Genomic DNA, 10,448 nt, shown 5'->3' on the forward strand with positions numbered 1-10,448 from the left:
TTTATTTGTCATTCAATTTAACACAAACAGCAATCAATCTATTTCGTATTTGATGGAGCATGTGTTTTTTGGAGCGATTAAAAGTGTTAGAAGGATCCAATTTTGCTTTAGAGCACTCAATTTTATTTTCGAGAGATCAAAAGTGTTAAATGGAACACACTTTCGTTAATCTGCTGTGGAATTTGAAATTTCGTCAATTAGAAGAAGGCAGGGCTGGTCAGCTTGTTTCGAGTATCAAATTTTGTTTTTAGGAAGGTGGTTTTCTACTTTATTCATCTAAATCATGTAAATTAGAATTATTGCGCATGATGTATCCGCATGGACACAACAGGAATTTTGATTTTTCATGCATACATAATTATTATGCAAAATACATGTAATTTCATTCACATTTCGTGTATTCTTTCTTATTTTGTTATCCTGTTTATTCTTTACTTCTTTTTATTCTAATTTCTTCTCATTTTGAGTAATTGACAAATTGTTGTGCCTTTTCTTAGTCTTTTGTTTTTCATGCTTTTTTTTCTTATTTTTATGCATGTCTTCCATGAATAGTTTTCGTATACATTTCATTTCATTTGAAGCATCTTTAACATCGTAGCTATAAGCAGGAAGGTGATACTAAGTCTCGCACCTCCCTGCTATAAGTCTAGCGCTTAAAGTGAGGCAGCTCCCTCACGAATTAAAAAAAAATATGTTGTTGTTGGTTACTCCAATGAACTACTTTCACCAAAAACAAACTTTCAAATCACCAAATAAGCTCGTAAATTTTGGTTGAAAAAGTGTAAATCTGCATGGTGAATATGCTAATGAGCAAGTCCTGACGGAGAGTCAGACGTCACCGAGGCACAACTCTTCCCAGCCGTGTTCTGCTCGTTAGCCGTACGCTCCCTAGTTACCCAGATGCATGAAGAAGTCGGTGGCTACTAGTATTTGACATGGTTTCTACGTTGTGTGTGTATGTGTGTGTGTGTGTGTGTGTGTATGTATTGTGTATTATATTCGCACAGTACACGTGTGGACGGTACAACTAGATCTACGGTAGATACTCCGTACGCGGTTTGCCCTTCGCACTTTTCCAGTCTATCACAAGCGCAGCTGCACATGCAGCCCTATCGCCGCTCATGCATGTTCTACGTACATTGTACAGATTGTAGGTAGAAACGGTTCTACACAGGTCTGCTAGTACACTATAGGGGCGACCGCATTCAGCGTCGTCTGGTCAGGCTATCTTACATCAGTAGTTTTGCTCGAATCGTGCAGAAAATTTCCCAGGAAAATCCTTTTTTCCGTCCCAGACCCACAAAAGTATCGTGAAAGGTGAGCTGTATGGCTGGGAAATCTCGGCACAACGATGCCGAACATAAGAAACTTGGGGCCTACAAAATCTCGATATTGTGTTGTGACCTACCTGTGCGTGGACCATTTGAGAAGCGATGTTTTTACGTGGACCGGCAGGCTGTGGCTCTCGGTTATAAACCGAGAAAACTCCTGAAGCCAGATGCAATCCCGACCATTTGCTCACATGAGTTATAAAACAGAAACACCTCGAGCATCGACTTCGAAGAGAATCGAGGGGAAAAAGCGTAGAGAGGTAAGCTAAGTGGCTAGCTATGTTTCATTTACCGTGGGGCTGCAGCCGGGGTTGGACTGCAGTACAGTGCCACTGAGCTAGCTGCTGCCAGTGCCGACTGGACATGCACGGCAAAGTGGAGCGAAATCATATCCCTACGACCCCCTGTGTTTACCCTTCCCGGCTCACGTCATATTTTTTTTTTTTTCGAGGAAAGGCGATATCTGACTACTTACAGAAATATTGAGATACAAAGAATATTTTCTTTGAAGAATTCGACTCTCTCATGCACAGGTTATCTTCGGTTTGAACGCCAAAATCAACTAGACAGAGTACTGTGTACATTAGTATGGTAAGAATTCGCGCGCGAGAGTGGTTTCTACGCTAAGCAGTATGCAACACGGACGGAAGCTAGAAAAGGACCGTGCCTATTTGATGTCAAGTTCATGGTATATTTGGTTTAAAAATACATATAGATCTATGTTAACAATATTAATTTTTCATGAATTATATATGTAAAGCTTGAAATATTTTGTTTGAAATAATAAAACCACATACTTTCACATTTTATGATAAAATTGCAACTAATCATTTGAACACTTAATTTGGTTTTTAGAGGCACGGCTGTCAACTTGGTGAGTAGGGCTGAGTAGGGCATGCATGACGTAGCATCTTTTTGCCGGCTCTAACACGATCGCTTGCAGGAATTATTTTTCAAAAATCGCGTACGGAGACAGTTTTTCATTTCCACGCGTATAAATTGGTGAAAGGTTATGTTTTTTTACTCTTCTTAATTATCATTACAGTGAAAATCTCAGGACTGCCTCCCTTTAACGTCAAGCAGGGATGTTCTCACCTCTCTGCACTAAGTCTGTCCGCAATTACAAAATAGTCCCGTGTTGTTGTCTAAAAGCTTCAATTATTCTATGTCAGACCTCATTGGTAGTGCGTCGATAGTGTACTATAGATAATGGTCAGCCATGTTGTTGTTGTTTTTTCCTTCTATAGATTGTCAGTTAGTCACTTAATTACACTATCATGCTTTCAAGTTTTTGGAATTATACGAAATGAATACAGAAGAGATGAAGGCGTAAGCGTTTATCCGATACACTGTACTAATCTTATAAAAAAATTGAAATGTGTAAATGAATCTAGCAAGAAGTATAGGCTATTTCCTGATGACAACCAGTATTATACAGAACAATTATACGCGATCAGTTTTAAGAATATTTCATGGTTAATAACGGAGGAAGAAGGGTATAACCCCCCCCCCCCCCGAAATCAAAACAGGACTTCCAGAACAGATCTCAGAATTCCCACATTTTCCTAATTTTTACAGCAGAAGAAGGTAAACGTTTCATGCTATATACTTTATCAATTGAGCATAACATCGCCAAGGCCAAGTATTGATTTAAACTGATTAAACTAATAGTGAACTCAACTGAATTAAAAGACTAATGAAATGAACTAATTCGTTCTTGCCCTCCTCGTTTTGACTTTGTATCTGGTATACGAACCTCATATTAGTATAAGTTGAGTGCAGTTACTTCAAATATGCTTACTCACTATACCGAATTTGAACGACCGAAGGAACATAACTGTTAGGCATTATGAGTAATCTAAATGACTATGGACTATCAATAATGATTTAGTTGACTTTGAGCGCCCAAAGACGAATTTGAAAGCTGACTTTTTATTGCGATCGCTTTTCGGATGAAATCGATTGTTAGTAAGTTTGAAAATGACGGGGGAGCATAAAAACTTTGTGATAGAAAACTCTCACTTGCTTGCATGTTCCTTGGGACAAGTGAAACAAAAAACTTATGCATTTATTTGATGGAGCACACTGGAAGTTTTTTTTTTTTCTTCAGAATTGATTGAAAGCCATTTTGACTCTTTGACGAATTATTTTATGAAAATGACCACCCCCCAGGAAAAACAACTAAAAACTTATTTTTCTTGAATATAACATTAATGACCCAAGAAATAAAACTGATATTCTATCTTCTTCAAGAAGCTCATAAATTTTTTTTTTTCGAAGTTTTGAGGAAATCATTATGAGGAATAGAAAATAAAAGTATACACAATAATGCAAAGCTCAGTTTTGAGCGTGTCTAAGTATCTAATAGTTCTCTATATTATCCAGAAGCCAGCCAAGTCATTCTGCATGATACTCATGGGGATAAAGAGTGTAAGCTGTTTGTGGCCGTAATGTGACGGAGTCAGTAGTGACCCCGATTAATAGGCCGGGGGAGAGGGAGGAGGTTACAAGGTTGTTGGTGCCCTATTTCTGGGGAGAGCATTTTCTGTTTTTTCCTTCAAAATGCATTTCACCATTCTTGGTGGGAACTATACACTGCAAAAAGTCCGGTGTTAAATAGTGAACACCGAGCTGGTGTTAAATTTTTGGTGCTCATTAATGGTGTTAAATTAACATCTCCGGGTGTCATTTCCAAATTTTAAACTGTTTTTTGAAGAGTTTCTTAGTATTAAACTGCACTTCTTGTTGATTTTTAATTTAAACAAGACGATCATAAATTTTACATCAAAATACTAGATTTTTGAAAAAAATTGAAAATAAATTTACTCCAAAGTAACACCAGCTGGACGGGTGTTAAACCATTGATATTAACACCAAAAAATATCAAATCAGCACCATGTGGTGTCATTTTTGAATTAACACCAGTACAGTGTCAAAATAACACCAGAATAACACCAAAATAACACCAGTGTTTGCTTCCAGTCCATTTATACTAAATCGCTTTAAGCCTGCAACTTGGGAAATGAATTCTACAGCTCGTGTTATGTCTGAACAAAATATTATAAGATTTAAGGAAAGCCTGTTAAATATTGATTGGTCAGTGGTTCTCAATGCGAATGAGCCTAATGATGCACATGATAAGTTTGTTGATCTGATCGCTCCTCTTTTCTCTTTTCATTTTCCGATAAGATCACAATTTAGATCAAATTATAAAAAGATACCACGATCCCCCTGGATATCGAAATCTTTGTTGAGGTCTATCAATAAGAAAAATAAGCTCTTTTATATATTCACACTGCAAAAAGTCCGGTGTTGAATAGTGAACACCGAGCTGGTGTTAAATTTTCGGTGCTCATTTATGGTGTTAAATTAACACCTACGGGTGTCATTTCCAAATTTCAAACTGTTTTTTGAAGAGTTTCTTAGTAACTGCACTTCTTGTTGATTTTTAATTTAAACAAGACGATCAAGAATTTTACATTAAAATACTAGATTTTTGCAAAAATGTGAAAATAAGTTTACACCAAAGTAACACCAGCTGGTGTGGTCCCTTATTGAAGCTTGACGGGTGTTAAACCATTGATATTAACACCAGCAAATATCAAATCAACACCACGTGGTGTCATTTTTTAATTAACACCAGTACAGTGTCAAAATAACACCAGGTACAGTGTCAAATTAACACCACGAAGTGTCAGGTGAACGCTTTTCAACACCATCACAGTGCATTTTTAACACCTGTGGGTGTGGTCCTTTATTGAAGTTTGATCGGTGTTAGATTTAACACCCGTGGTGTTAAATCTAACACCGATGTTTTTACAGTGCAAGTCTCAAAAAACTGATGCTGCAAAAAGCAAATATACTAGTTATCGTAATGTTCTTACTTCTGTGTTGCGTGAGGCAAAAAAGAAATATTTTTCTTCACTGTTTCTTCTCCATGAGAAGGACATTAAATCCACGTGGAAAGTTATTAATAATGTTCTTCAGAAGAAACGAAATAAATCGGATATCCATAAGATTTGTGTAAATGACTTTGAGTTAAGAGATGATAATGAAATCTCTGAAGCGTTTAATTCATATTTTGTGAAGGTTGGATCTAATTTAGCTGATGTTATTCCGGAAACGGATATACCTTTTTCTACGTATTTAAGTCATCGCAATAATCAATCTTTGTTTTTTATGCCTGTATTAGAATCCGAAATTGTTGACATTGTAAATAATCTTAAAGCCAAAAAAAAAGTACTGGTTATGATGGAATTTCTAATTATCTTCTGAAATATGTTATACATGAGATTGTTGTACCTCTCGCCCATATATTTAATTTGTCATTGCTGAACGGTATAGTGCCTACTAGGATGAAAATCACTAAAGTTATCCCGATATATAAAAAGGGCCGAGAGGACGAACTGGGAAATTATCGACCAATATCGTTATTAACCTCTTTTTCTAAATTACTTGAAAAGATTGTGTACACACGTGTATTCCGATTCTTAAATGACTGTAATGTAATAGATGAAAATCAATTTGGATTTCGTAAAAAGCATTCTACAATTCATGCTATTTTACTCATGATAGAGAAAATTATCAAAGCGATCGATGCCAAGTGTCATACAGTAGGTATCTTTCTTGACTACTCCAAGGCCTTTGACACAATCAACCATGAAATATTATTATACAAATTACAACACTATGGGATTCGTGGGAGGGCCTTGGAGTGGTTTGGAAGTTACCTTACTGGAAGAACTCAATTTGTTAGTTTGAATGGCCATGTGTCCAGTTCACAGCCTATAACTTGTGGGGTACCGCAAGGATCCCTTTTAGGTCCTTTATTGTTTATTCTTTATATGAATGACTTTCGCAGTTCGTCCTCTCTGCTCTATTTTCTACTTTTTGCCGATGACACCAGTATTTTTTATTCAAATCGAAACCCTCATGTTTTACTGAATACCGTAAATACTGAATTAAAATCAGTATCTAAGTGGATTCAGGCTAATAAATTGTCATTGAATTTGACCAAGACAAAATTTATGGTTTTTAGCAATATAATCAATATTTTACCGGGTAAGTTGGTTGTAAACGACGTAGAATTGAACCAGGTGGAACATATAAAATTCCTTGGTCTTTATATTGATTGTAAGTTGACATGGAAAGTTCATGTTGATTCTTTGCGTAAATTATTATCAAAAAATGTAGGTGTTATGTATAAGTTAAAACAGTTTTTTCCTAAACATGCTCTGCATTCATTGTATTCTACTCTATTTTTGCCTTATATAGGTTATGGAATCCTGGCATGGGGAAACTGCTGTACACCTAGACTTAATTCTTTATTATTGATACAGAAAAGAGCTATACGGATAATTAACTTCGCCACATTTTTCGAACACACTAATGTCTTATTCTTTTCCAGTAGAACACTTAAGATCCAGGATTTATATCATTTTAATATCGGGTCATTTATGTATCAATTAAACTCAGGTGGTCTCCCTGATGTGTTTTCTTCGATGTTTGTCAAAAATACTGAAGTTCATTCTTACCCTACTAGACAAAAAGATCCTTTTCATCTTTCTCCTGTACGAACCGTATCTGCTTTAAAAACAATAACCACTACAGGACCTAAACTTTGGAATGAGTTGGATAGAGAAATAATCCAATCTCAGTCTCTTTATTCATTTAAACATAAACTTAAACTAGTTTTTCTGAATTCATATCTATAGCTATTCTTCAATCCTCCTCGATATTCTCTGTTCATACTTCACATTACTGACATTATCGATTATGTAACATGTGCCTCGCTCGTGATTTCTGTATTATCTCCTGAACTTCCTTTGTACACATTTGGTATCTCTGCTATTATACACTGCATTTGACTTGTACCTCGCTCGGGTGATCACGCAACACTCAAGAAGTCTGTGCCGCGGACATTGTTTTCATTGTTTTCTTTTTTCTTTTTCTTTTTACTTTTTGGCGTTTATATTTCTCCAATTCAGAAATTGTCATTCCTTTAATTACATACCCAAGTAAGAAATAATCTCACATCCGCATCTGGGAATCTACACCCTACAAGCAATGCTTCTATGTAGATTCCTCATATTTCACATGTTTTATTGTCTTATAAGCTGTACGTGACAATTCATCCAGGCTTTTGTATCGTGATGTTTATGTTTTATGTATTTGTTGAAATGTGGAATATGGAACAATAAAAAACAAAACAAAAGGTACACTGTCAAATTAACACCACGAAGTGTCAGGTGAACACTTTTTAACACCATCACAGTGCATTTTCAACATCTGTGGGTGTGGTTCTCTGTTGAAGTTTGATCGGTGTTAGATTTAACACCCGTTATGTTAAATCTAACACCGATGTTTTTACAGTGTATAGGCCTATATTCAAATTAATATACAGTGGACTACCGTTACAACAAAGTCTTCCGGACCGACAATTTTCTTCCGTTAGATTGAAATTTCGTTATAACCGAACAAAATACACAATTACAAAAAGACAGAGAGGATAATGCTGCGACCTGAAATTTTACTCCCTTGCGACCGGAATTTCGTTTAAACCATGTTCGTTATAACGGGAGTGCACTGTAATCTGCAAAGTTGTTCAAAGAGAGGGTTCTATTGGCTCTAGAGTCCTAAAGCCCCCACCCCCACCGAAAAACCCCAAACAAACAGAGAACATACATACACACACACACACACACACATACACAAAGAAACGAAGCAAATCAAAAACCCAGAGTCACTATAGACTGTAAACTTTAAGTCTTCTTGACCCAGCCGTATATAATAGTCCATGAGCCAGGCCAGATATTGGTACCACCTGAGGTGGCAAAACCTTTTTGGTGTCATTTTGTTTGTCGGGCATAGATATACTTGTCAAGCTATGATAGCATTTCCAAATGAGTAGCCTAGTCATAATAACTTGATTTTTAACCAATTTGGTCTCGTTGTTATATCCCTATACTTCTGAATCGAGACCAACCGCTATACAAAGAAGAGCACTGTCTTCTGTATGTTCACAGGTGTTCTCTTGTAAACACAGTGCGCTTAGTCCTTATTCAAGGTAGCGGAGGGAATATCCAAAGGTTATGATGTCCACAGCGCTTAGTCTTTATTCAAGACGGCAAGGGGAATATCCAAAGCTTATGATACAGTGATCCCTTTATCTAAAAACAACAACAAAAGCAATTTCTAGTGACTTTTACTATATTTTTCAATTATTTATCATTTTCCGGTGAAAACGATACGGTGAAAACGCCAGTACCAAGCCAATGTCGCTTTATTTCCATCCAACAATGAAAGATAATGCAAAAACAATGTACCGGTACACTACAATGCATTATAATATTGTGCACGAACAAAATGATTTTTGTTTAAAACTGATATATATGTTGTGAGGGTAGTATAAAAACAGTATAGATAATTCCTTTTGTTAGGAACCTTAGATATCATAACGGTACATCGTTCTAGATAAAGACTAAGCGCACCTCGTGACAGCTGTGGACATCATAACCCTTCGGATATTCCCTTCGCTGCCTTGAACAAAGACTAAGCGCACCGCGTTTACAACAGAACACCTGTGGACATACAAGACAGGCTCTTCTTTGTATAGCGGTTAGTTTCGATTCAGAAGTATAGGGATATAAAAACGAGACCAAATTGGTTTAAAATTCATTTATTATGACTAAGCTACTCATTTGGAAATGCTATCATAGCTTGATAAGCATATCTATGCCCAACAAACAAAATGACACCAAAAAGGTTTTGCCACCTCAGATGGTACCAATAACCCATTTTTCGGGTCTTGGCCCATGGACTAATAGTCTTCAAATGCAGCACGCTATAATTTCAGCACGCGCACGCAAAGAGCAATGGACTCGCACACACAGCGCGCAATCGGCGAGCTCGGTCCCATCCGATCGCTGTGTGCGCGCGAGTCCACCTACCCGCCGTATTATGCGAATTCATTGCGAGCCGCCTTTGCAAAAAGGCTAAGGTATAACATGTCAACAATAGCAACAACAAAGCCCTGCAGTCTGATGTTTGCCCTTGGGCCAGAGTCCGTAACTCGGGTCTGTTCTAGGCTGGCTCCTTGTTAGTCTTGGCTCCATCCTCTTTTCCTTGGTGCGATGGCGCCAATTTTCTGATTGTGATAATCGTGAGACTGCGCGCCCAACGAAAGCCTATATACTCACCTTATTTTTGCCATCTCTCTTTCATTCCCCCAATTGTCGTGACGAAGAGAAGGCTCCAGTTGCCTTGTCAACGCTTGGAAACCTGGTAACACTGACACACAGGACAAAAGAAAAATAAACACTCAAATATGAAAATTAACATGGAATTAAACGACAATGATCTTCTTCTTTTTTTAATCTGAAGCGAGACGATAAAAAATGCGATTCCATTGTATGTCCATTGCGCAATGTGTACTTAGCGAATGAAGACAAATAGAAGTGGTCAATATATTTGGCCAAGGTACCTATTTGAGAACTAGCATACACACATATATTTTGAGATGGCGTGTAAGTAAGGAGAACTGATCAGGCTCAGCGTCTGCTTATACCTATGCAGTTTAGCTTGGAAGGCGCAGTTGCAGGGCAAGGAGCGGTGCGTGTGGCCCCGTTGCCCTGCTGCAACCGAAGATATACAGTGTACATGTTTCATACATGTTTAATACAATGTACCATCTGCTGCATTTGCTCCAGAGATTGTCCTTCAAAAACGTTCTATGACATACAAATGCATATTGATTTGTGTTGATTCATGATAACCTGAACATCACTTTTGTGGTGAAACAAATATCTAGAAACATTCTACATGGTTTTGAATATTTTTTTTTCTTCTAGTTTTCTTCAGATTTCTTGGATGAGACCACAAAAAATCTTTCCAAATCAATATTCCTGCTGTGACCTCATCTTTCGATCATCGCATAAGTATCTATATGATTAACAAAACATCTTAAATGCACCCTCCCCGAGACCGAGAATAACTTTCATGTTCCCTCGCCATGTCTTTTGTTAGTCACGTTAATATAAAAACATGCAAGCTATGCTTAGTGGGGGGGGGGGGGGGAGTGTTTTTCTAATGTCTCTTGTTAAACATTTCAGTACTTTA

The sequence above is a fragment of the Diadema setosum genome, unplaced genomic scaffold (genome assembly GCF_964275005.1).
Source record: "Diadema setosum unplaced genomic scaffold, eeDiaSeto1 scaffold_55, whole genome shotgun sequence".
In the NCBI taxonomy this organism is placed as follows: Eukaryota; Metazoa; Echinodermata; class Echinoidea; order Diadematoida; family Diadematidae; genus Diadema; species Diadema setosum.